Below are 25,057 nucleotides of genomic sequence, written 5' to 3'. Positions count from 1 at the left end.
TCTGCGACCTAATTACAGACTGTCCCTTTACGGTGTTTAAATAAAAATAAATGCGGGAATAATCTCATGAATTAAAAAATAGCAACCTCCATTTAAAAAAAAAAAAAAGATACAAAATTTTAGATTGGGTTCCTCCCCTTTAGAAATTAGACAACTTCTCTTGAGTCTTTCTCCCTGTGTACAATGCCTCCTAGCCTTTGTGGGATTGAAAGAATTTGGTGCCAGAGGCTATGGGTATTATTTTCCTCAAAGTCATTAATCATTATTTGCATAAGGAATCTGTGTTATACCATAAAAAGAAGTTTATATTATCAGAGTCTCTATTGCTTAGGACATTTACTGGAACAGATAATACTCTTGTAGCCATGTTGCTGTTTATATTTCCAGTTCTTTAATGGAGTTCTTAACGGCTTTATGAGGTGCTTGCGCTTTCACTGAGATTTTGTACATGGATCCGTTTCTGCAGTGAAGCCCTAAACCTTTAATCAGGTAATCTTGGGAACACATGTCTTAAAGAAATTAAGGACGGTTTAGAGTAATCACATTTAAAATGTACATGTAATGCACCAATTACATGTCGCAAAGAGTCGGGTACGACTCAGCGACTCAACAACCACAACGCATCAATGTGAATCTGGCACTTTGTCAAAGTGAACATTACTGGTAGATGAATAAAGATGTTTACCATGATATTAAGCAAAATACGGTAGACCTTTCCATCAAACTGATAATATACACTCACTGTTCAGTTCATTCCCAGTGTTTCCTCTTTTTGGATTAAAATTAATAGAGTTTCACACTGTGTCTTTAATCTTATCAGAGACTCTGAAAGTAAACAATAGCGCAGTGTGAGAAACCTTGGCTGTGTAACTCTTAGGCTCTTGGAAACAAGCAGGGCTTTCTTTTCAGCCCACCCCTAAATCATCCGGACTACCTATTCACTTTACTGGGATTCTCAAAAGAGCAGTTAAACACTGCAATAAACAGTTTACGGTCTTTATTGGCGAACTGAAGCGACTTAGCAGCAGCAGCAGCAGTACTAATTGACACAGCATGCTCATCTGGGTTCTATGTAGTACGGTCATTGTTTTACGTCATTATCATTATTTTCTTATCTGCAAATTCTTCTCAGCATAAAAAGTAAATCGGGGACAAAAATCACACTTTAGAAGAACTCTGCTTACAAGTAGCCTCGGAGATGCCCCTGAGGCTGGGCCCTCCGGGGAAAGCACGGATTCACCACCTGGCAGAACTCTGCGTGCCCCACTCGCCCGCGCCCACCGCCTGAGCCGGGGTCAGAGCGCTCGCCCACGCGCCCAGCGCTCGCTGCCGCGGACAGACCCCGCGGCGCTGCGGCCGGACCCGCCCACCTCGCGGATTGGCCACACGGGCTGGACGGTGCGCGCGCGGGAGGAGGGCTCCGGCGGGGGTCGGCGGGCGCGGGGGAGGGGACAGGAGGGGGCGGTGCCAGCGGGCCAGGCACCGCCCCCGAACGCCAGGGACCGCCCCCGCGCGGCTACACCCGCGGCGCCCACGTGCCCAGCTCGCTTTCCGCGGCGCCGCAGCCCCGGCGCTTTTCTCCGCGCGTACCAAGCGAGGCAGCAGCCGCTTCTTCAGTCTCCCCGAGTTCGCTCCAGCCGCTCGCCCGCCACCGCCTCCTCGGCGCGGACCTCGCACAGCCCAGTAAGTTGCCAAGTGTCCGGCGGCGCGGAGGGGCCGCCGGCAGGGGCGGCCTGGGCACCCGGGCCTGAGGGAAAGAGCCAAGACGGGGGCGTCCCGGGCCACGTCCAGCTGCGCGCAGCTGCTGGGAGGCCGCGCTCTGGCTCCTCGGAGACGGGGAGTTCCGGGCTGCGCCTCGACTCGCACGGTTCCAGGTGCTGGGGAAGCCGGGGGGTGGCCTAGCGCGGCGAAGCCGCGGGTCCTCGTGGCCTCTCGGGTCTCGGGGGTCCCTGGGCACCACCCCCACCGGGCGGGACAGCCAGGCCTCGCCGGCTCTACATGCTGACGGGTCCCCTGGAGGCTCTCGGGTTACCGACAGGACCCCGCTCCGAGCTCTGCAAATCCATTCACACCCTGAGCTGCCGGGAATTGGTGGGACAGGTAAAAATGGTCCGTCGTGGTGTCCGTTTGAGGGAGTTTTAAGTATATGGGTGCAGTTTTAAACCCTTTTGAGATGGGCTAGACTCTTTCAAACCTATTTCATGCCGTCTTTAGCCTTGAACTCCAAATACCATTCTTGACGTTTTAGGGACTCACTCAGCCTCCGAATATCCGTGAACTTTGCAACTTTTCAGAGACCGCATCTTAACAATATTTACAAGAAATCCGCTCTCAGAGTTATATGAGTCGTTTGAGGTGGAAACTACCCAGATTTCAGGAGTAAAAGTTATCAGTTATCCGAACTCTCAAATATGTATGCAGAACTGACTTCAAAACCGTTTAGGTGACTCGTTTACGCCTGGTAATAAGGTTTATCTAGTCATTTCTCAGAAACATTCATCCTTTTAACTGGGGTCTAGGGACGGGGGAGCCTTGTGGGCTGCCGTCTCTGGGGTCGCACAGAGTCGGACACAACTGAAGCGACTTAGCAGCAGCAGCAGCAGCATCGTCAGATTTTATTCAAGCAGAGCTGTCGGAATCCTGGCGGGGACTTCAGATACGAACTTAGTGTGTCTGTGACCTATACCTTAATATTTTTAATTCTTGCTCCAGGCAGTCTTTAAAACTTCTGTCACTTCTTTCCCCACCTCAGCATGAATAATAATTATTTCGTCAGGAAATTACCATCATTGGTGCCTGTGATCTTCTTCTAGAGGATGTACAGGGTAAGAATATGCTAATTTTGTGTTAATAGTTGTTTTCCCTTTTTGTAATATTAAATCCTTTTTTCTTTTAATCGCACTAAAGCTTAACATGAAATGATTTCTCAGTGCAAAAGAACATAAACATTTTTTAATTTCTCTCCTGAAAAGTTGCTATTTGGCTCCCCTGGATGACTGTGCAAGCCACATTATTTATTAGGGTTTTTCATTTCCTTCCTTGCTCCTCATTTGTTTTCTGTTCTGTGCCTTGAGTAGGGGAACTTCATTACCTTAAGGCACTTTAATCTTTTGGGGTTTGTGCCTTAACCTTGAAGACCATGGTGTCTCCAAAGATTGAGTTTGCAGAATCCTTGGCCTCAGTTAACTTAGCCTGTCAGTAAAGCCCTTTTGATTCCAAGGTTTCTAATCATTATCGCTGGATTTAGAGGTTGGAAGGGAAGAGATGGTAGCTGTTGGAGTTCTGAAAGTCTGAAAATACTCTGGAGTTTTTTGTCTTGTATGCTCATATGTTTTTATCATTGGGACATATGTGTCTGAAGGATTTTGAAGTTCATGTTTCTTGCTTCCCACTGCAAACCTACTCACCTTCTCTGAGTGGGGGGTGGTCTCCTTTCTAGAGTGTCCACTTCATTCTCTTATCTGCCTGCCTTGAGTCATTTATCATTGTTTCTTCTGTCTCTTCTGGCCAGACATGGAGCCTTTCTATGGCCATTTCTTCTCATTTTTAGCCTTAATTTTTCAGATGGACCCTTCCTCTTAATTTCCTTTGGTGACTTCTCTATTGAGCCTAGTTTCTGTCTTCACTTCTGTTTTGTTATATTTGCTTACTGCTCTGTATATCCATATCTATCTCTCTATACAAGTATGTATTTTTAAAGTGTTCAGAGCCATCTGCTGGTTTTATCCTGATGCCCTTCAGTGACCAGCTTTCAGAACAGAACCTTGAAAACACCTCGTAGGTTGCTATTTGTTTTATTATTTCCCCAAACAGGATATGAATACATTGATTTCATGGACTGGCTACTTGTAGACTACTTACTGCAAATCATACATTTAGATCAAAAGCAACATTTTCAGTTGAATATATTTCTGCATATTCACAGACTTAGTACTGTGTGTCCATTTGGCCATGTTGTCACCCAACTGAATTACGAAAAGCTCAGTTAACTAAGATTACAGTGACATGATGCCACTTGTTGAAATGATTTGAAAACTTAAGTGGTCAACTCATTCCTACACCTTTATCTGAATATTCAAAACCATGTAGATATAGCCTGGATAAGAAAAAGAACACAATGAAATTGTTCTGTTCATTGTTTTCTGTGGTAGTAGCTTTTCATTTTACAGCCTGGCACATAACATGTGCTTCTTATTGTAGAATGAAAGCCACTGATTTCAGTGCTTTAAGAAAGGGTGTTATGTCAGTCTTCAAAGGAAAGTACTGAGTCCTACTCTGTACCAAGCCTTAGATATCCAAAAGTAATGTGTAGCTCCAATTTTGGAGGCATACTACAATCATTTTACATTCCGGAAACTCGCCATTGATGGATGTTAAGAGTAATTTTTAATTTTGTTGTCATTTTATATAAAGTAACAACACCTATAAACAAATGAATTCAGTACTGTCTACACCAGAAAGCAAGCAAGGAACACATTCTCTAAAATATGAAGATGATGCTTCTTACTATTCTGTCATCAAAGTACATGTGCTTTGGTGTTTTTGTTTTGCTGGTAGTAACAAATTTGTCCCAACTCATCTTACATTGTCCTTTCATTGTATTTCTGGCTATGTTATAAAATCTGGTATCTGTGGAAATGTTGTAGATGCTGTAGACAAAACCAAAGCAACAGTTGGGGGTTCAGCTCCACCAGGCTCTACCTAGTTGATCAGGCTCTAACTAACTGACTTAATCAGAACATGATTTATCTTTTAATTTTTTTGTCCAGTTTAGTAAAAGCTATTTTATATTAATCTGTGAAAGCAAGCAATATGCTATTATTTGTCACGTGCTAATGGACTGTTTTAAACTTTCTGTGTTTCTGAGAATAGCCTCTGCTGCCATTAAGTTAACCTTCTCATCGGTAAATATAGTCAGTATTGACTTAAGCTTTGAGTTAATGTGTTTTTTGTTTATAAGTCTGGATTTGAACATGTGGGTCACATCTCTTCTGTTCCTATTTAGAATTTTGCTTTGGATATCTTGCCTCAGAAAAGTCTGGTTCTCTTGTTTTTCTGGGTGTGTATGAATATGAATACTTGGTTGAAAAATCTCGAAGTTTCTTACATCTAAGGTTGATGTGATGACTTAGTGCTGCAAATGTCATGTGTTTAATTTTATGCCATCTCCTTATCCCACTAGAAAAATAAATAGATAAAGCCTACATGCCCACACCTATTCTTGTGCTGCATACTGGCACCTCTGTTCAGAACTTGAGTATTATCTGGGATTCGGCAGTGAGGTGGATGAGATAAGAACATTTTATAACCTTTCTTCCAGGAGCTTGGGGGGAAAAAAAAAGCCCTGTGTTATATTCATTTTTGGAATAGTTTGTGAACAATACACAACAAAGAATGTTTATGTTCCTTGTTGATTCTTGCTAGTTTTTCCCTCAGTTGTGAGGAAAATTCTTTTCTTTCCTTAGCCCACTCTGGCTTCATCAAGGCTCCCTAAGTCTTCATACAGTCATACCTTGTACAGGGCTGTTTACACTCTCCAAGCCCACTTCCTTGCAGTGGAGACCTAGTGATCACAGTGGATAGACCTTGATGTCTCCAGGGATGCTGAATAATACTGTAATTAAGATGCTCCCATACTTAAACTGTTGCCCATCTTAATTTTTTTTCCCCAGGTTTTACTGGGTCTTTCCATTTCATAACATATGCTTATCTCTTTAAGAAATCAAATATGACATAAACCTTCAAGCCCACTTTTTGTTCATTCTACTCCTTTGTGGGCAAAAAATGTTACGTGGGGTTTGTAACTTGATCTTAATTGAAAGATAAAAGCTGACTGGTTAGGGTCTTTTCTTGACTTGACTCTGATATGTAGCTGTCATCTGGTAAATGATGATAATGATGATAGTCACTAGTGGAATGAATAGTTACTATATATTGAACCATAAGGAAAGAATGGGTTCTCTTTGCATGTTCAACTTTATTTATTTACTCCCTCAATGTGAACTTGGAACAGATATTCAGAATGCTCTTCAATTTCTACTTTAAAAAATAATACTAAAATCTCTAGAATTCGAAATATATTTCAGTGTTGGGGATGGCAGATTATCTCTGTATCACATGCAAAGTTTTTTTTTTTTTTTCCCACAATATGTATATCCTTTGAATTGTTCTCCCCACAATCCTCATCCATCCTGTCTGGTTTCTTTAAAAAAAAAAAAAAGTATCCACTTGGTGGGGTTTTATTTTTGTGAAACTGTCATGCAAATTTTATACTTTTTAGCAATTGTATGTGCAACCGAATTACTGAATACTGGTTTGATACATAAGGATTCCCTTGGAATAGGAAATATGACTTTGATTCTGAGAATATCCTAGAAGATAATCCATTTGGAGTCTTCCACAATCGGAAGTTAGCTAATCCATTTTGGATAGGTATGTGTTACATATGGCCCAGCCCGAGAGTCTGTAGAGAAGCAAAGAATAAATCAGTGACTTGGTCCCTATTCCCTGGGCTTTGACCACCCCTGAAGGGTTAATAAGTACACACACAGTGGGAAGAGTGAGCCATACACAGAGCTGAAGGTATCAGGTGGAGAGATCTGTTCTAAACTTCTCTTTTTAACAGTGTGTGTTGTGATCCTGACATAGACTGAACGCTCCGTGAATTTCAAGTACTATGGTCTTCACCATTACAGTTACTATTATTGCTGTTAATACCACTGTCACTCTTCCTCCAGTTACTCCCTGGTGAAACGTGAGTCACTTAGTCTTGAGTTCTGGTTGAGCATTTATTTACCAAAATTTGCTTGAGGGAAAAGGCAATAATACTTAACTGAATCATTTGACAGAATTGCCTGTCATTTATTAGCCTGACACTCAAGAAAGTTGTGATCTTTAACTAAAAATTCAAACTATTCTGAGAGGTCTTAGAGGAAAATTAAAACACATAAGAAGATTATGTTTTAGGTGGAAAATTTGAAGAGTAAAATCTTTCCAAAAGAGCCGTCGAGTTAAGAACATGAGATTATCCTAACTTCTCACTTTGACAGTTGAGTTGTTCTGTTGGTTAAGCTTGCTGCATTTATGACAAACTTAATGAGTTGAAAACTCATAAGGGACCTTGTCAGGAATATAAAGATCACAAGAGGCCTTCAGCCATCGCTCCCACTTTGCTTCTCCTGAAGGAGTCCCTCTGAAGTCCAGGAAAACAGTCCTTGTCTGCAGTTTGGTGTGGGTGCCAGCTTAGACTGGACGGAGGACTGATGAAAAATGCTGGTAGCTGAAGAGATACTTTTCATTTCCATGTTAGAGAGGGAAGAGTTCTTTTGTTAAAAGGAAACACATTCAATTCAGTTCTTATCATTGACCCGGAAGAAGAAAGAATGTTCTAAAAGAAATTATATAACTGAAAATATATTTATGGTCATCTTTAGCATAGTTCTTGTACTGTACAAGGAGAATTTCTATGAAGACATGGAGCTGGGTACCACTGTTTTACCTTCTGAGTTTCAGACTCTTGTGAATGTACCTTTTCCAAAAAAAATTTGATAATTGTTCTTGAGTGGCAGTGGGTGTGTGTGTGGTGGGGCAGAGAGTTGACTTACATCCTCAATCTAATAGGCAAGTCTTTACTTAAAGGAATTTTGGAGTGAATTTATTTCTCCTCGGTAAAAATCACTTCACAGAGTTTTTGTTTAATGGACCTCAAATGCTCTGAATTCCTTTAATCATGATTCTTTGTTTACAGTACACTTGGTCCTGCCTTTATAGGCTCATGTATGTCCAATAAATATTACCCATTTTAGATTGTTGGATTGGGCAATGGGTGGAATCTCACTGTATTATGATTTTAAAATAATATATGAATAAATACAATTTTAAATTTCCCCTAAATAAATCAGTAAATAAAAATTTCACAAATGTGTCCTTTGGGTTTTTCCTTCAAGTGGAGCACATATGTACTGAATGAAATTTTCTTTTCATTCAGAAGGACAGCTTTCTTTAGACAGTGATTTTTTTTCCTCCTAAAATTCCTTTATATTCACTCTCATAATGTTTTTCATCTTTTGAAGCAAAGGGTACTTATTATTTTTGCAGGGGGCTTATAGTCCACAGAATATTGGCAATTTACTTAGGTGCTTATCCTGATAAAAATTCTCATGAAAACTTCCTGATAGGATGTTCTCTGGGAAAAGCCTGTATCCAAAAATTTCAGACTATGCTGTATAGATTTTTAATCTACTTTACTGATCATATTAAACAACATAATTTTGTACTTGTATTTCCATATGCCAAGTTTTAAGTGGCCTCTTTAATTCTGTTGTGATTTGAGCAGTTGTCTGGGAGACATTTTTTTCGTGAGGCTGGGGTGAGCTTTGATATTCCATCCTAAGGGCTCATCAGCATTCTAGAGTGTTTGGGACACATTAGGAATTTACCTTTGTCCCAAGGCAGCCTATGCTAGAAAACAAAGGTAAGTTGACTGTAATTCACCTGGCAAAGTGAGATTGCTGTTTCTATTTTTAATTTTTGACATTTTACTTTGATCTAGACTTTCAGGAAGGAGTTGATAGGAGTAACAGCCTTCATCCAAGTCTAAAACCTCCTGAGAGTTTTTTCATCCCTTTGAAATTAAATGGCCCCGCTGAGTGGAGCCTGGTGGGCTGCCGTCTATGGGGTCGCACAGAGTCGGACATGACTGAAGCGACTTAGCAACAGCAGCTGAGTTTTTTAGTGAGTCTCAGCCCTTGGAGTAAGCGCTGAACATGAACTGCGTGCCGTGTGCGGATGTGTCTGAAGAGGTAGATGAGAGGCGGGCGGGGCTCCTACTTCAGTCTCTATGGAGCTTCATGGTGTTCAGAGTTACTGCTTTCCTCTCTTTGGCTTTTTAATCTGTATTACAAGGGTACATAGTCATATTTGGAGGAGAAATCCAAGGTCATATTCTTTTTTGTAGAATCATATTAATGTTTATGATGTGAGGTCCATGCTGTTTATAAGCAGACTCTGAAATATAACTGTGCAACTCCTGAAAGACCAGACAAGTGAGTCAGGTGGGAGAACTAAAGCGATTCAGGTTGAAAAAGCAAAGATTACATTCACTTACTGTCTTTTCTAATGAAAGGCTTCATGACAAGTTTCATACAATTTTTCCTGAACTGTATTTGAACTGCTTACAGTTCCTTGATATATGGAGAAGGAACTCTTCCTTTAATATTCTTTCAATTCTGATAATGTTTCTTCTACTTCCATAGAAGAAAGAAGAAAGCACACACATGCATGTGAAATGCCCCTACCCCGTGAGTGTTCAAGAATCCCTGAGTTTCACCAAGTGGACACCTAGGGTTCCTGCAATCCAGACTAAGATCCCTGAAATTCAGAACCCATTTCAGCCCCTGGGAAAACTATCTTAGGAGAGTGCCTTTGGGGCATGATGGGGCATTCTCGGTCACACATTCTCCCCTTATTGATATAACATTGCTTGTGGCTGCTGAGAAAGGGCTCAGAGGTCAGGGCGGCCGTGGGGAGCTCTGAGTTGAGGAGCTTGGACAACAACCCAGGGATGACCATTCCCATGTGTACCATGGTGGAAGCAGTTCCCTGAACTTGAAGGCATACTTGGGGCTTTTAATTGTCACCAGCATCAAATTCCTCTAGAATTCTCAGAATTCTTCTCTCCAGTTCTCAAATGCACAGATTTCTGTGGACTAGGACCTATGAACCAGTAAATAAATTTGATTCTAACTTTAGCACAGATCATTGATGAGTTATAATCACAAATGGGAAGGAAAAAGAATGGATAATTGGCTTTCCCTGGTGACTCAGTGGTAAAGAATCTGCCTGCTAATGCAGAGAACACAGGTTTGATCCCTGATCTGGGAAGATTCCCTGGAGAAGGAAATGGCAACCCACTCCAGTATTCTTGCCTGAAGAACCCCATGAAGCCTGGCATGCTACAGTCCATGGGGTCGCAGAATTGGACATGACTTATCAACTGAACAACAGCAACAAGAATAATCAGTGCTCTCTTTTCTTGTCTAAAATTGTAACACCTTTAGCATGACATTTAAAATCTAACCTTATGGCTCAATATCATTCTGACATGGATCTTCTTATGGAAACATCTGGAATTTAATAAAGTTATAGTTTAATAGAACTAAAGAGGTCGTAATAAAGACAAATCACTGTTGAGCCTTGTTAGTTTTCAAAGTATAAAATAACTAACTGAAAACTTTTACTTGTTATATTTGTTTAATAAGGTGCCTATGGGTTTCCCAGGTTACTCAGTGGTAAAGAATCCGCCTGCTAGTGCAGGAGACACGGGAGATGCAGGTTCGATCCCTGGGTGGGGAAGATCCCCTGGAGAAGGAAATGGCAACCCACTCCAATATTCTTGCTTGAGGAATCCCATGGACAGAGGAGTCTGGCGGGCTACAGTCCATGGGGTCACAACAGAGTCAGGCACAACTGAGCAATTGAGTGCATGCACACACACACACACATACACACACACACACACTCTCTCTCTCTTTCTCTCAATAGTAGCAAAGCAAAGTGAATAATTTTTAAGTTGGTTTCTGTATAGAAATGCTTATCTTTTGCAAAACTTGCTTTGTAAGTGGTTCAGGTCGTTAATGTTTTGTTGCTAAAATCCCTCTTTTAATTGCATTATGCTTGTGACACAGTGGTTGTGTAGGCGGAGTAGGATTTGTGTGCAGTATTCATCAAGAAAATAGCACAGAGTGCATTTCCAGGCTGTGGAGAAACACCGTGGTGGGTGTTGATAACATTTGTAGTACTAGAGCTTTGAGAACATGTTCTGGGCTGGGGCCTGTTGTAAACTCTCTGAAAACTTAGAATTTCACCTTTAAAAAAAAATTAGTTTTTCATTAGATGATCATACACGATTAAGGCACAGCATCCTGGAAGTTTGGTTCTACCACTGTGAAGATGGTGAGACACTCTTGTGATAGTGAGTTTTGTATTCCATACTCTCAACTTAACGATACACTGAAAGCTGTCTTGTGGGCAGTTTCAGAAGCTTTGGAAGGAAAGCTTGGTTTCCTTTGGTTTCATCTCCCATTCCCCCGGTCAGAGACAGTTACTGAGTTCCTTGCTCTCTGTATGTGCCAAGCACAGTGCTAGACAGATTCAGAAGGGTAGTAAGCTCCTGAGAATGACATTTTAGAACTTTTAATAGTTTAAGAAACTGAGATCTTATGACTTGTAACTTATCTGAGGTCAAAACTGCTAGGGGCAGAGTCAAGACTTGATTTCAAGTGTTTTGACTTAACAAAAGCACTGATTTCTGTCAGGGCATCCTGCTTTCATAAAAGCAAGTCATAATCACTATAATACACTAAGGTCGTAGGAATTTTATAAATGGGGATCAAAATGCAATTTTAACTTAAAAGTTTTTATATGTTAAAATTTCTTGGAAATGAACATATTCGGTAAGACATTTTAGTAATAATGATCAGTTTATGATGTGAACAGCTTTGTTAAGTAGCATATTTTAGCCCCCAAATGTAATCTTAACCTAAAAATAAAAAGACTACACAAGGGTTTTCAGCCATCTCATCATTAGGATTTTTGCCTCGTAAGTGGTACTTTTTAAACAAGTTCTGTTTGGAGTGCTGTTCTGCTATCTTAAAAAAAAAAAAAACTGTTTGGATTTTTACTTTTTCTGATCATAGCTAACAGATGGTTTGCACTTAGTTCAGTGAACCAAACAAAAAAAGAACAGACTATGCATAAAATTTCTGTTGACAGTGCATTTTATCTCACTGAAACAGATCATATGAATTTTCTGAATAATGAATAGCATATTTATATTATTCTGATCTTTTTTGCTACCGAGTGCAAAAGAAGTGCGAAAGACAAACGGCCTACCATTATCATTTTAAAAGTTATTCTTGTAAATTCTTTTTCTATACTTACTGCATTGCTAACTCTGTGTTTGTTCCTTGCAAAAAGAATTGTTCCAGCGACTTTGAAAGCATAAGGCACTATTTATCGCGTTGAACTAGTAGACATAGTACCAGATTAATTTTTATGAATTATAAACAGTTGCAGTCTTATATTTGACTTTCTGTTGATTCGTCATCACCAGCCCTGTGCATCGTTGGGGGCTGATGCCTCTGTGTGGTGGGAAGGGTGGAGGTATTGGAGACTTCAGGCGGGTATTAGTGAAGCGGAGGTAGCTTGACTAGCGAGGGGTGCAGGGAACATGTGTAGTAGTTGGTACCAACAGTAATTGAAAGTTCAAGACCCTTCTGTTTCAGGAATGGGCCTTATTTCATCACCTGTGATTTTAATTCATTACATATCTGACCAGAGAAAGTTTGAGCTACGTAATTTCACTTCTAACTTTGTATGCATGAATCAGAATTCAGACTATTTGCAAGAATTGGAAGAAAAGTGCTCATTTTATTGAATTAAGTATAATTTCTGTTGAGTGAAATGAGTGCAAAAATCTTACTTTTTTGCACTCCGCAAAATGATGTGGGTAGAAAAATGTTTTAAGGCAGAGAAGAATCATTTTTCTCTAGTATTCTATCCAACAAAACATGTACTGCAGTTATTTCTTGAATTGGATTTTCCATGGTGTCTTTAAAGGCATAATATACAGCATTGCTGGTTTTAATAAGTCTTGAGATTCTAGCTCAGAAGAAGCCTACATATTTCATTTCAAGCAGAACCATGCCTAACCATTCCGCACAGGTGTGTGTGTAAGAGTGAGCTGGAGATTATACATGTGCAGACATTGCTGCAGGAAAATAAAAATTTCCTAACTGGCATCATAAATGACAGATGTTCATATTTAAAAGCAAAACATTGAGACTATCTATAAGTGGAGAAAACATTCAGCATTTTGTCATTAATGACTGAATCCCCAGTACATCTATATAACAGCATAGTTCAGAAAGGAAAATCCCAAGCTTGTCTCAACCCACAGAGAGTATGTAAATATCAAAAACACATAATAGTATTGGTTCTTCCCTGCAAGAGTATGTGAGCTGTCCTTGTAGGACTACTTGGGAGCAGAGCAGCTGTGCACATCCGTGAGGCACCCTTGACCTCACAGGGTCTCCCGTTGATTGGGTCCCAATTCCCCAGGTCCAAGCATGTAATACAAATCAGTAAAACAGGTTAGTGCAGCATAGTAAGGAATGATTAAAAACTGTGGTGAACTAGAGAGCAGTCAATTTTAAAAACACTACATACCCCAAGACATGCATTGGGAGCTGGGAAGAGTGACTGATAAAACAGAAAGAACCAAGCAACAGAGGAATGGATAGGGAAGATGTGTCGTGTATACAGTGGAGTATTACTCAGCCATAAAAAAGAACAAAATAATGACATTTGCAGCAACATGGATGGACGTAGAGATTGCCTAGTACCGAGTGAAGTAAGTCAGACAAAAGGACAAATATCATGTAATATCACTTATATGTGGAATCTAAAAAAAAAATGGTACAAATGAACTGGCTTACAAAACAGAAATAGTGTCGCAGATGTAGAAAACAAATGTGGTTACCAAGGGAGGAAGGGCGGGGAGGGATAAACTGGGAGATTGGGATTGACATATATACGCATATGCACTACACTACAGATGAAATAATGACCTACTGGATAGCACAAGCAACTCTGTTCAGTACTCGGTAATGACCTGTATGGGAAAGGAATCTGAAAAAGAGTGGATATATGTATATGTACAACCAATTGCTCTGCTACAGCAGAAGCTAACACAACATTGTAAATCAACTGTACTCCAATAAAAATTATTTTTAAAAAGTCAAAAGGCAAAAAGAACTGAGCAGAGTTGCTGACCTTGTGAGAACGTTGCATTGTGGAATGAGACTGCAGCCCAGGAAACCCATATTTGTATTGTAGATCTCTTTAAATATGTCAGAACATTGGCATGTATAGCAATTCCAAATCTATTTTCCTTTCTTAAAGAGACACATAGAAAGAGAAATACTGGGAAATATTCATATAGCAGCTATTGATGGGACTTGATTCCCTGCAACTGTCTGATTCTGGAATGACCTACATTTTTAGGTTTTCCACATTTTCCTATTCTCTTAAAGATACTTGGAGTGGAAGCAAAACTCAGGGGTTGAATGTCCTTTCCCTGTTTCTTGGATCTCATATTCATCTCTTAGGCTTGCTTCACTATCCTTTCATTCAGCCAAAAATATTCAACTGAAAACTGTCAACTAAAGCCTCATCTCCAAACAGATTCTATTGATATTTTTTTCAAATTATGAATCACAGCTTCCTTAAATCTTGGGAGCATAACAGTAATAAGGATAAAGATAGTGGAGACTGATAAATTTTGCTGGCATGAGAAAGAAAAAAAAAATCTTCTGTTTGTGTGTGATCTGAATATTCCCAGCATTTACTATTGTGATTTTCTGGGCAAAGTATGTGCAGGATAGAGCTCTTCTAGTCTTGTGGAAGATTGCCTTATATATGATAGGTAGTTACATTGGTTGACGTTGTATTACTTGCTACTTGGAATGAAATGTTCCATATAGGAGTACAAGGGGGAGGGGAGAGAAAGAGGAATTGCAGTTGTTAATGCAAAAATAGATTTGTTGTACATAGTGAACCTTTAAACTTAAGAGTTTACCAAATCAATAGTTATTTGATCTGAATAATGGATATGTAATGCTGTAATTGGACTCATCGGAAAAGACCCTGGGAAAGATTGAAGGCAGGAGGAGACGGCGACGGCAGAGGATAAGATGGTTGGATGGCATCACTCAATGCACATGAGTTTGAGCAAACTCTGGGAGTTGGGGATGGACAGGGAAGCCCGGTGTGCTGTAGTCCACAGGGTCGCAATGAGTTGGACACAACTGAGCGCCTGAACAACAATGCTGTCATACCCCATCTCCATCATGAGGACATGCCTTGTGGCTTTTTTTTTTTTCTAGTCGTTGTGAACTTACATGATTATCACTTTTTTAGAAGGTGAGGTTTGTGGGAGGTTTGTGGCAAGATGGACTTTGGTATAAAATAACTACCTTTTATCTGACTATTGGTTTATACCTATGCATAAAATTATGAGAAACTTAATCAGTCACAGAAAAAGAAATTATATCGTTTAATAATAGAACCTGAGTTGGCAGACCAAGTAATTTAGCTAACACCCTTTTAACTAAACCTGATTCCCCACATTTCTGAATCATTCTGAATCATGTGTCCTCTGTTTAAAATGACAGTAACCTGACACCTTTCTTGGAAGGCAGCTGCTAATGTGTAGCAACACTGTTAGGTAGGGAGTGCTGCCTGGTATTGGGTAGTGTCTTACTCTTTTTATTGTTGCTGTTTAGTCGCTCAGTCATGCAACTGAGCGGCCCCATGGACTGTAACTCACCAGGCTCCTCTGTCCATGGGATTCTCCAGGCAAGAATACTGGAGTGGGTTGCCATTTCCTTCTCCAGGGCATCTTCCTGACTCAGGGATCAAACCCGCATTTCCTGCATTGATAGCAGATTCCACTGAGCCACCACGGAAGCCAGCACACTTTTTACAGTATATCCTTTATTTGTAGTTTTGTCTTCTATTATAATATGGATAGAGTCCTTGTCTTCTTACACATAGCCAGTCACATATTTGAAGAAAGTTATCATCTCTTCTCTAAGACTCCCCCCCACAAGAATGAAAAAAAGGAAAATGTGGAAATATGACCAACTTATATTTCTAAAGCTCTTTGCCCAAAGCTTTTCTTGTACTTAAACTTTATATCACTTCTGTAACATCTGTTTCCAAGATGGGATGACTGAGAATCCAGGGACTTGCCCAGATAATGGCTGGTAACTCTCAGAATTAACTGGCTACACTCAGAGCAGAGTTCCCTCTCTGGGACCCCTCTCCATCCCTGCTTATCATGGCTCAACACCTGCAGTGCTTCTAAGTCCCTTCAAGTCATGACATGGTTTCCCGAGCCCTCACCCTATCCTGGTCGCTCTTCACTGGATGTACTCGGTCAGCATTCAAGAAAAGGATGGTGGCCACAGCCAAGTATCCATCCGTTCAGGAAATACTTGAGTGACTGCTTTGCGCCAGGCATTCCCTAGGCATTTGGGGGTACACCAGTAAACAAAGCAGTCAAATGAAATTCTTGCCCCCATGAAGCTTATCTTCTGAGAGTTTCCATCCGGAGTCAGGCCCCTGCCACCACAACCAGCAGCCAAGAGGAGTTTGAAACAGGGGACTGGAGAATTGGAGTAGCTGGTTCTGAGCTCTTAAGAAGTAAAATGGGAATTCTGTTGTTGTTCAGTCACTCAGTCATTTCTGACTCTGCGACCCCATGGACTGTAGCACACCAGGCTTTCCTGCCCGTCACCATCTCCTGGAGCTCACCCAAACTCATGTCTGTTGAGTTGATGATGCTGTTCAGCCATCTCATCCTCTGTCACCCCCTTCGCCTCAGGCCTTCAGTCTTTTCAGCATCGGGGTCTTTTCCAATGAGTTGGCTCTTCGCATCAGGTGGCCAAAGTATTGGAGCTTCAGCTTCAGCATCAGTCCTTCCAACAAATATTCAGGGTTGATTTCCTTTAGAATTGACTGGTTTGATCTCCTTGCTGTCCAAAGGACTCTTAAGAGTCTTCTCCAGCACGGTTTGAAAGCATCAACTCTTAGGCACCTTCTTTATGGTCGAACTCTCAAACATCTGTACATGACTACTGGAAAAACCTATATGAAAACTTAAAATGATGTATTAAATAAGAATTATGGTATCTCTGCTTGTGTCTCCCTTTCCATGCCTTCAAACAGATTCCTTCTGTGGACTGAGAAAATAATGTTGGCTTCTACTGAATTATACCAATTTATTTCCAGGCACAAAATGAGACCACAGAACAACTTTTGGTAATAGGAGAGAAAGGCCTCTGATATTATCAGAAGCCAGTTGAAATAAAATCTAAGCAAAGTGAAAACATGAAAGATGTGATTTGCAGGGCCTAAGACTTTATTTGTTCTGGGATATGTTTTGAATTCAGACATATGAGAAGAACTAAAGATCTTAAGATATTTGAGAACCTAAGAGATGGATAAGGAATGAACCAGATAAATTGCAAAATGAATACAATGTTTCAGCAACTGTTGCATGTTTTTATAAAAATCATAAAATTTGCAGGAAGCCTTTTTTTATGGGATTGTTTGAACTTTTTGTAGCTAGAAGTAATGAGTTTTCCTATATGTTAGAATTTAAATACAGACATAAGTTATGATACGTCTCTGGTTCATCGGTCCTTGTAAAATGTCCCCAATGCTTAAATTTTAATAACTATTACAGTTTCAATCTTAAGGTAGTAGTGGTTCATGAATTTGGAAGGTTAAATGCTACTGGAGATGAGATGAGATTTTAAAATTCCAAAGCCTGCCAGATACATTTTTGATATCTGGGTGATGCCCTTCATCATGGGCTGGGTCTTAACTTAGATGGTCTGCCAGGAGCCTGGGAGCAGCTGGAATCTTGCATTTCTTCATATGCTGCTGCTGCTAAGTCGCTTCAGTCGTGTCCAACTCTGTGTGACCCCATAGACGGCAGCCCACTAGGCTTCTCTGTCCCTGGGATTCTCCAGGCAAGAATACTGGAGTGGGTTGCCATTTCCTTTTCCAAGGTGTGAAAGTGAAAAGTGAAAGTGAAGTCACTCAGTTGTGCCTGACTCTTAGCGACCCCGTGGACTGCAGCCTACCAGGCTCCTCCGTCCATGGGATTTTCCAGGCAAGAGTACTGGAGTGAGTTGCCATTGCCTTCTCCGATTTCTTCATATAGAAGTGGTTATATGGCAGAGAAAAGAACGGGCATGAGCTTTGGAGCTATGCAGAACTTGGCTTCATATCTAGCTCTGTGATTTTGAGCAAGTTCCTTAACACCTCTGAGCCTCAGTCTCATCACCTGTGAATGGGACAGCGTTTCCTCTGAGGTGGTCATGAGTATTAAATAATGTATGTCAAGTGCCCAGAACATAATAGAGCAATGAATGACCCCAATTATTACTTTTTATTTTCATTTCCCAGAGCCTGTGGTAAATGGCCTTGCTTATAAATGAAGTCCTTATTCAATGGTTTTTTGTTTTTTGTTTTTCTCTCTCCAGAGAATAGTCTCGAGTATTTACTCCTTTTTTTTTTCTTTTTCCCCTGCAAGGGGAAAACTAAACTAAAGGAGCAGTATCCCCTAGCTCTGTCGATTATGCGGTTCTCTTCAGCAAGCTATCTTGAGCTGCATGATGTAATTGTTAGCTAACCTTGGCTTTTAACCAAGCTGTGGCGACAAGTTTCTTTCCTTAAGGCATGCTCTAGATAGTATTTCATCTCAGTTTAGAATGTGTACTTCATAACTGGACTATTTGTTGGCAGGGAACTGCCTGTGCTTCACTGCAGGACATGTTGGTGAGCTCTTTGCTTGTCCAAGCAGTGTCTCCTCCGTGCAGGAGACAGAGAGCATGGGAACTCTGAGCTCCGAAAGGAAGACACGCTTCACACTTGTCTCCATAGGTGGCACAAAGCTGCCAAAACTTCAGCAGCGGTAACAAAACAGAAACATTGTGAGACTTTATTCCTTTGCTTCTGAAAGGCTCATGCCTATAGTATATCTTACTGTGGAGAGTCAGACTTGATTTAGTGGCCTGACTTTGCTCCATGCTAGCGGATACTTCACCTCTCTAAACTTTGGTTTTCTCAACAGAAATTACTTTCACCTCAGAAAAGTAAACATATTTTAGCATCTTTTTCAGTTCAAGCGTGTGTGGTAATTCCCAAAGGGGTTATGTGATGACACACAAAGTTTCTGCCTCGCAGGCTTATCAAATGCATATATGTCAGGGGTGGTGTGAGAAGCCAAATACATGTAGTGCACCAATCTGGGGCATAGATGAGGAATGCCGTCCAGAGACATGGATGTGTCAGCAGACCTTAGTGGGCTTTTGAAAGAGGGGCCTCTTCTGCTTGAGGGAATCATGAGGAAGTTTTATGAGGAAGACAGGATTTGAAAAGGATCTTGAGAAAGGAGTAAAGGGATATGTATTGGGTTGGCCAAAAATGCTCATTCGGGATTTTCATAAGATGTTACAGAAAAATCCAAACAAACTTTTTAACCAACCCAATACAAACAGAGATTGAGGCTTGAAAGGCATTCTTGATGGGGAAACAGCAAAGAACTCTGAAAAGTGTGAGATCTCTTGGCAAAAGAGCACACACTTCTCTTTGACCAAAGATAGAATGTAAGGGAATGGGAGGGCAGCAGGAAGGGACAGAGAAGAGGAATAATAGTGATAGCGCACAGTTATTGAGCACCTACTGTGTGCCAGGCACTGATTTAATCCTAAAGAAGAGAAGGATGGAAATGCAGATTGGGTCATAGTTTGGACTGTGGATGATGAGATAAAGAGTTTGTAATTTGGTTGGAAGTGAGGTGTCTGAATTGCAGGAAGGAATAATTGAGCTCCTGTGAAGTGAGAACCATGAATGAACTGAGGTTATAGCAATAAGAAGGGTGTTCACAGAAATTTTTAATTGAGGTGACCAAGCGTATTGGAAGTCCCCCACTACAAAAAGAAATGAAGTCGCCATAGGCAGTAGTGTTAGTGTTTTCTTATTTGTAAATTCTAGGTCTTTGAAAAAAGAGGATATATTTTAGAGTATTATGTTAGTTTATTTTATACTCCATTGTTGATTTGATCCAGAAGCGCTGTCTAAAAATTTACAGTATCTTAAAAGCAAATCAGTTCTGTTACCCTCTTTAAGGTTACTTAAATTTTTAACCTGGAGTCAAAATGCATGTTACCGAAATGACCCACTGTAAACCCATTTCAGGCTTAGCATTTTTTAGATACAATTTAATTTTGAAAGAAAACACATAGTACATGATGGTATTTACTCTTCCTAGTTTGTTGACATTATTGATTAGGCTAATATATGCTAGGTAACTACATTTTCCCCCTCTTTATCTTTTTTTTGTACTCCTTGAGCTTTTTACAGTCCTTACCTTCTAGGAAAAACATACTCCAAATATGAAATTGTGTCATTTTGATAGAGGGAGGCTGAAAACATATTTACAACTTCAGAAAAAGTGCAGAGAATCCTTATAGAATTTAGGCAAGATTTGACTTGCTTTCTGCTTCTCCGCACACACAGAAGAGCTTGTGAATGGCCCGTGTTTGTTCTCTGTGATTGACAGGAAAGCAGGACTGGAAATAGTTCACACCAGATTAATTTGTCAGGATGGGGATTGTTTCTCGACGGTTCACTCTAGGCATGCTGTTTCCCTCCTGTTAGCTTTGTCACCTTCTTGGTTAAGGACTCACACCGAGGGAATTCTGCTGTCGGACCCCTAAAGAATCGCCACCCATTCAGGGGTCCCAGGACCCTGGGCCAGACCTGCTCACTGAGAAGACAGCCCAGAGGTGATGCCAGGGGAACCAAGGGCCTCTCTCCGGCTCTCTGGCAGCACAGCTCTCGTTACCAGAGGGTGCTGGGAGACGTTTGGCTGAGGAGGAAGGCTCGAGGAGAAGCCTTGAAGCAAGCCCAGCTTTTTTACTTTGTGTCCCTGCCCAGAATGATGCATGGGCTATCGGGTAGCCAATTAGGAAAGGTCAAAATGAAACCCACATGTGAGGGCGCGTTTCTTAATGCTTTCATTTCCCCCCTTTCTGCTGGGGCCTTCTTTCAGGAGATAGGACCCAGTGGCCATGCGCAGGGAAATTGTGTTTGGAATTCCTTTTAACTGAAGCTACAGAATATCATTGAGACTGTGCCCTAAAGACTGTTGTGGTGGTAGCAACACAACCTCTTGGGCAAGGGGATGCAAATGATCCAGGGTCTGCTGGGGCCCCGAGAGATGAGAAGCCTTGCTGGCCGCAGAGAAGCAGGGCTGAGCCTATGTGCTGGGACTGAGTGCTCTCTGCGCTCCTTTGACACCCTGGTAGCTGGTCAGGAGGGGGCAGAATCCTTACCCTGTCCTACCGTATTTTCTCAGATGTTTGTCTTCAACACCTCCTGTTATTACCTGGGCGCACACACGGACACCTGAAATAAAGACTAGGTTCTCGGCTTTGCAGAGCCACAGGATGCCACTAGGAACAAGCTCTTGGCGTATGTGTTAAGTTGTCCTGTGCTTACTTGGCTGTGTACAGCAATAGCATTTTATTGGAAGTGGAAAAATTACCAAAAATTATTGATCGGGGCAAGGATCAAAGATGACTCAGAAGTAGACTCTCTCCCTGCACCTAGATAAAGTTGTGACCCAGCATGGAACCATGTTTCTGTGTATTCCCCGCCCCCGTATTTTTGCTCCATTTATGTTATTAATCCTTTCAGCCCACCAGAGAAGTTTGCTTTAATTTTTCAAGCTGAATAATATCCTTCACTGAGTGCTTTCAATGTGCTAGGGCCTTGGTCTGCTCCATTAGAAATAATATTTTGGTTAGAAGCATTTCTCTATTTGAAGAAAAGGGAAATGTTTAGAAGTCTTTTTAAAAGCCAAATAAACAGACTCTAGAAAATGAAACAAGAAAGTGGCCCAAAATTGTGGTTGTTATTATTAGTATTTGTTGCATTTTTTTTTTCCTAATGCCTCAGTAAATTATCTTTACACCCACAGAAAGCTGTCCTAGACAAAGGACACTACACAGATATGAGTTTGGAGAACTGTGGGAGTGTGGCAAATCTGGAGGGAGGCACAAGTGATAATCCAGAAAGATTTGTTTGCCAGATTTAACTTGTCAATGAACTGCTTACCTTCAAATGATCGCGGTAGAATCCTGCATTCTGTGTGCTCTGGTAGCGACTGAGTGCGTGTGAGCTTGTGTTCAGAGGACATTAAGCAACTGGATGGTGTGAGGGCTGAAGATGATGAAACATTTTGCTGGTTGCAAACAGCGACCTTCCCGAAAGCAGGATCGTTGGAACCTTCCTGTGAAAGATTCTTAAACAAACTTGGTCTTTGTTAACGTTAGATAAATAAAATAGAGAAGCTGAGTAGTACAAGTTTAAGGAATTCAAGAATTTGCACAAGCTCTACTTTTTGGGAATATTCATAAAATGTTTGTCTTTTGGTGACATGGAAATCATTTGCTTAAACCTTAGAACATTCCCTAATGACCATCTAGCAGACTCCGTCTATGTATTTAAAAGTCAGATTTATAAATACTCAAGAGAAAATATGAAAACAATTTCATGGACTGTGCTGCTTAATTGCCCAGACATGTCTGACTCTTTGTGACCCCCTGGATGGTAGCCCACCAGGCTCCTCTGTCCATGGGATTTTCCAAGTAAGGATACTGGAGCGGGTTGCTATTTCTTTCTCCAGGTGATCTCCCTGACCCAGGGATCGAACCTATGTCTCCTGCATTGGCAGGTGGGTTCTTTACCACTGAGCCACCTGGGATGTCCCATGGCCTGTATGTAACCCTAACAGGTAATACTATTTAGAAAGAAGGAAATGCAAATAGAGTTGTGCCTCTATACTTACGAATGCTGAACCCAAGAACAGGGACCCTGTGAATATGCAGGGTAGGTTATAGGACTCGTGTATCTGTGGATTTGGGTAGCTGTGGCTGGTCCTGGAACCAATCTCCTGAGGATACCTATGGACAACTGTACAATCAAAACCCTAGTCAGACCATGAATACTCAAGAGTGAGGACCGAGAAGGGCACACAGCAGGAAGGTTCACGGTGATTGTTGCAGGAGTCCGAGGGGCTCAGACTTCAAAGATGGGAGAAAAACCTATGAATCTGTGGAAAAGAGCCCAGGAACATTTGAGCTGAATCTTTATGAAATATTTAATCAGGAAGGAGAAGAAAAGCAGACCTTGGAGTGGTAGCAGTAGATGACTGAGGGAAGGCAGAGGTGCTTTTGTGTTCAGGAGAAAGTTGGCTTTCTGAGAAGAAAAGAAGATAGATACCCAAAAAGAAGCTGAGGCCCAAGTGGGTAAGAAAGAATGCAGCTGCTTTAAACTAGCTCACAAAAAAGCAACAACAAAAAAGTAGCTCACAGTTTCAGACCTTGATGAGTCACATCTTGCAGTATTAAAATAATTTGTAGATATGAGTCTGGAGTGATCATCTGTCATCTTGGAGGCACCCTGTACTCCAAGAAAGGGAGCACACAAAGGAAAGAACCAGTAACCCTTGTCTTCAAAACAGAGACCAGTGCAGATCCTGGAAACCACAGATCAGGGAGCTGGATACAGTCCATCAGCGAAATTCTAGGACTGTGTGGTGCATTCTTGGAGAAAAAGTGACCACTTCCCAAAAAGCATCGTGAGTTCACCAAGAACAGTTATGCCTAACAAACTCCATACCCACTTTTTAACTTGTTATGAGAATGGTGGATTTTAAAAGTTTAAGCATGATAATTAGCATTTTGGCAAAGCATTGAATATCATGTGTTGTGATAACCTTGGGCTAAGCTGGAGAGAAATGTGGATCTCTAGCTGTTTGCACAGTATACTGAAATTGTTGCTGAGTGGGTCAATAATGGCTCGGAGCGACAATGGTGGTGGCATGCCACGGTACTGTGTCCTTCGCCCTGTCGCATTTTATTATTTACTTGGATTAGGATAGAAGTCATGCTGGTTAAATTTGCAGTGACATGAAGATAGGTAAGATGCTTGATACTCTGATGTATAGATTTGTGTTACATAGAATCCCAAATAATATGAAACTTAAAATTCTGAACTGAGGTTTGAAAATAATCAGTGAAACAGAATGGAATCATGAAGACAGTCTATGTAGATGACTTTGAGAAAAAAAGACCTGAAGGTTTTAGCTGACTACAAACCAAGTATGAGTCATTCATTCAGTGAACATATGTGTACTGACACCTCTCCTTTCTATTTCTATCACTGTGAGTACACTGGGAATGCAGCAAATCAATAAAATACAGACCTTGCTTTCCAGAAACTTAGTGTAAAGGAATGTATTGGTTTCTGAGGGTTGCCATTAAAAAGTACCACAAACTGGGTGGCTTAAAATAACCAAAAAAATGGGGATTTCCCTGGTGGTCCAGTGGTTAAGGCTCAGTGATTCTAGTGCAGGGGTTCGATCCCTGGTCAGGGAACTAGATCCTGCATGCTGCAACTAAGACCCAGCACAGCCAAGTTAAAACACAAAAAATAACAAAAAAAATGTATTGTTTCACATTTCTGGAAACTGAAAGCCCAACTCAAGGTGGCAGCAGGGCTGTGCTTCTCTGAAACCTGGAGGGAAGAATCCCTCTTTGCCTTCTGTGGCTTTTGGTGATATCCGTCAGTCTTTGATGTGTCTTGGTTTGCAGCTCCATCTCCAGTTTCTGCCTCTGTGATCACATGGCATTCTTTATGTGCATTTGTGTCTTCACACAGCATTTTCTTCTTATTAGGACATCTCTGCTAAGTCACTTCAGTCGTGTTTGACTCTGTGCGACCCCATAAACGGCAACCCACCAGGCTCCCCCGTCCCTGGGATTCTCCAGGCAAGAACACTGGAGTGGGTTGCCATTTCCTTCTTCAATGCGTGAAAGTAAAAAGTGAAAGTGAAGTCGCTCAGTTGTGCCCGACTCTTAGCAACCCCATGGACTGCAGCCCACCAGGCTTCTCCGTCCATGGGATTTTCCAGGCAAGAGTACTGGAGTGGGGTGCCATTGCCTTCTCTAAGGACACCTCTGATATTGGCTTAATACGCACCCTAATGACTTCACCTGAATCTAATAATATTAGCGAAGACCTTGTTTCCAAATAAGGTACCAGGGTTTAGGACTTCAATGTATCTTTTTTTTTTTTTTTTTCTTTTTAATAGATTGAGCACAGTTCAACCCGTCACAAGGAGTAAAACATATTCATCCAAGCAGTTGCATAGAATTATGATGAAGAAAAAGTGCTGCAAAGATACAGAGCGCTGTGAGCACAAGCGTAGGGTGACCTAATTTAGCTTGGGGGAGGATGTCAGGGAGGACAGGGAGCTCTTTAGGCAAAGAGGAGAAAGAGTAAGTTCACGGAGAGAGAGACAGCTATGCAGGAAGCCTGGAGCAGCAAGAGGCACAGAATTCAGGGAAATTAA

At 41.3% G+C, this 25,057-nt stretch overlaps 1 protein-coding gene and 1 long non-coding RNA gene across 2 annotated transcripts in view; one reads left to right on the top strand and one right to left on the bottom strand.

Moving 5' to 3' along the window:
* The first annotated feature begins 1,528 nt into the window (after positions 1 to 1,528).
* Positions 1,529 to 25,057, top strand: part of SLC7A2 (solute carrier family 7 member 2) — a 71,863-nt gene continuing 48,334 nt past the window's right edge. Inside the window, exon 1 of the mRNA XM_070781598.1 lies at positions 1,529 to 1,683. The gene's annotated coding sequence lies outside the window, so the exon portion shown is untranslated. The remainder of the gene's footprint in view (positions 1,684 to 25,057) is intronic.
* LOC139180153 (uncharacterized) lies at positions 15,536 to 23,312 on the bottom strand. The gene is made up of 2 exons (XR_011564463.1): positions 21,757 to 23,312; positions 15,536 to 16,721 (listed from the first exon to the last, which is right to left on the bottom strand). It is a non-coding gene; the product is annotated as an uncharacterized lncRNA (long non-coding RNA).

Source organism: Bos indicus, chromosome 27 (assembly GCF_029378745.1).
Source record: "Bos indicus isolate NIAB-ARS_2022 breed Sahiwal x Tharparkar chromosome 27, NIAB-ARS_B.indTharparkar_mat_pri_1.0, whole genome shotgun sequence".
Classification (NCBI taxonomy): domain Eukaryota; kingdom Metazoa; phylum Chordata; class Mammalia; order Artiodactyla; family Bovidae; genus Bos; species Bos indicus.
This window is presented reverse-complemented; position numbering and strand designations above follow the sequence as displayed.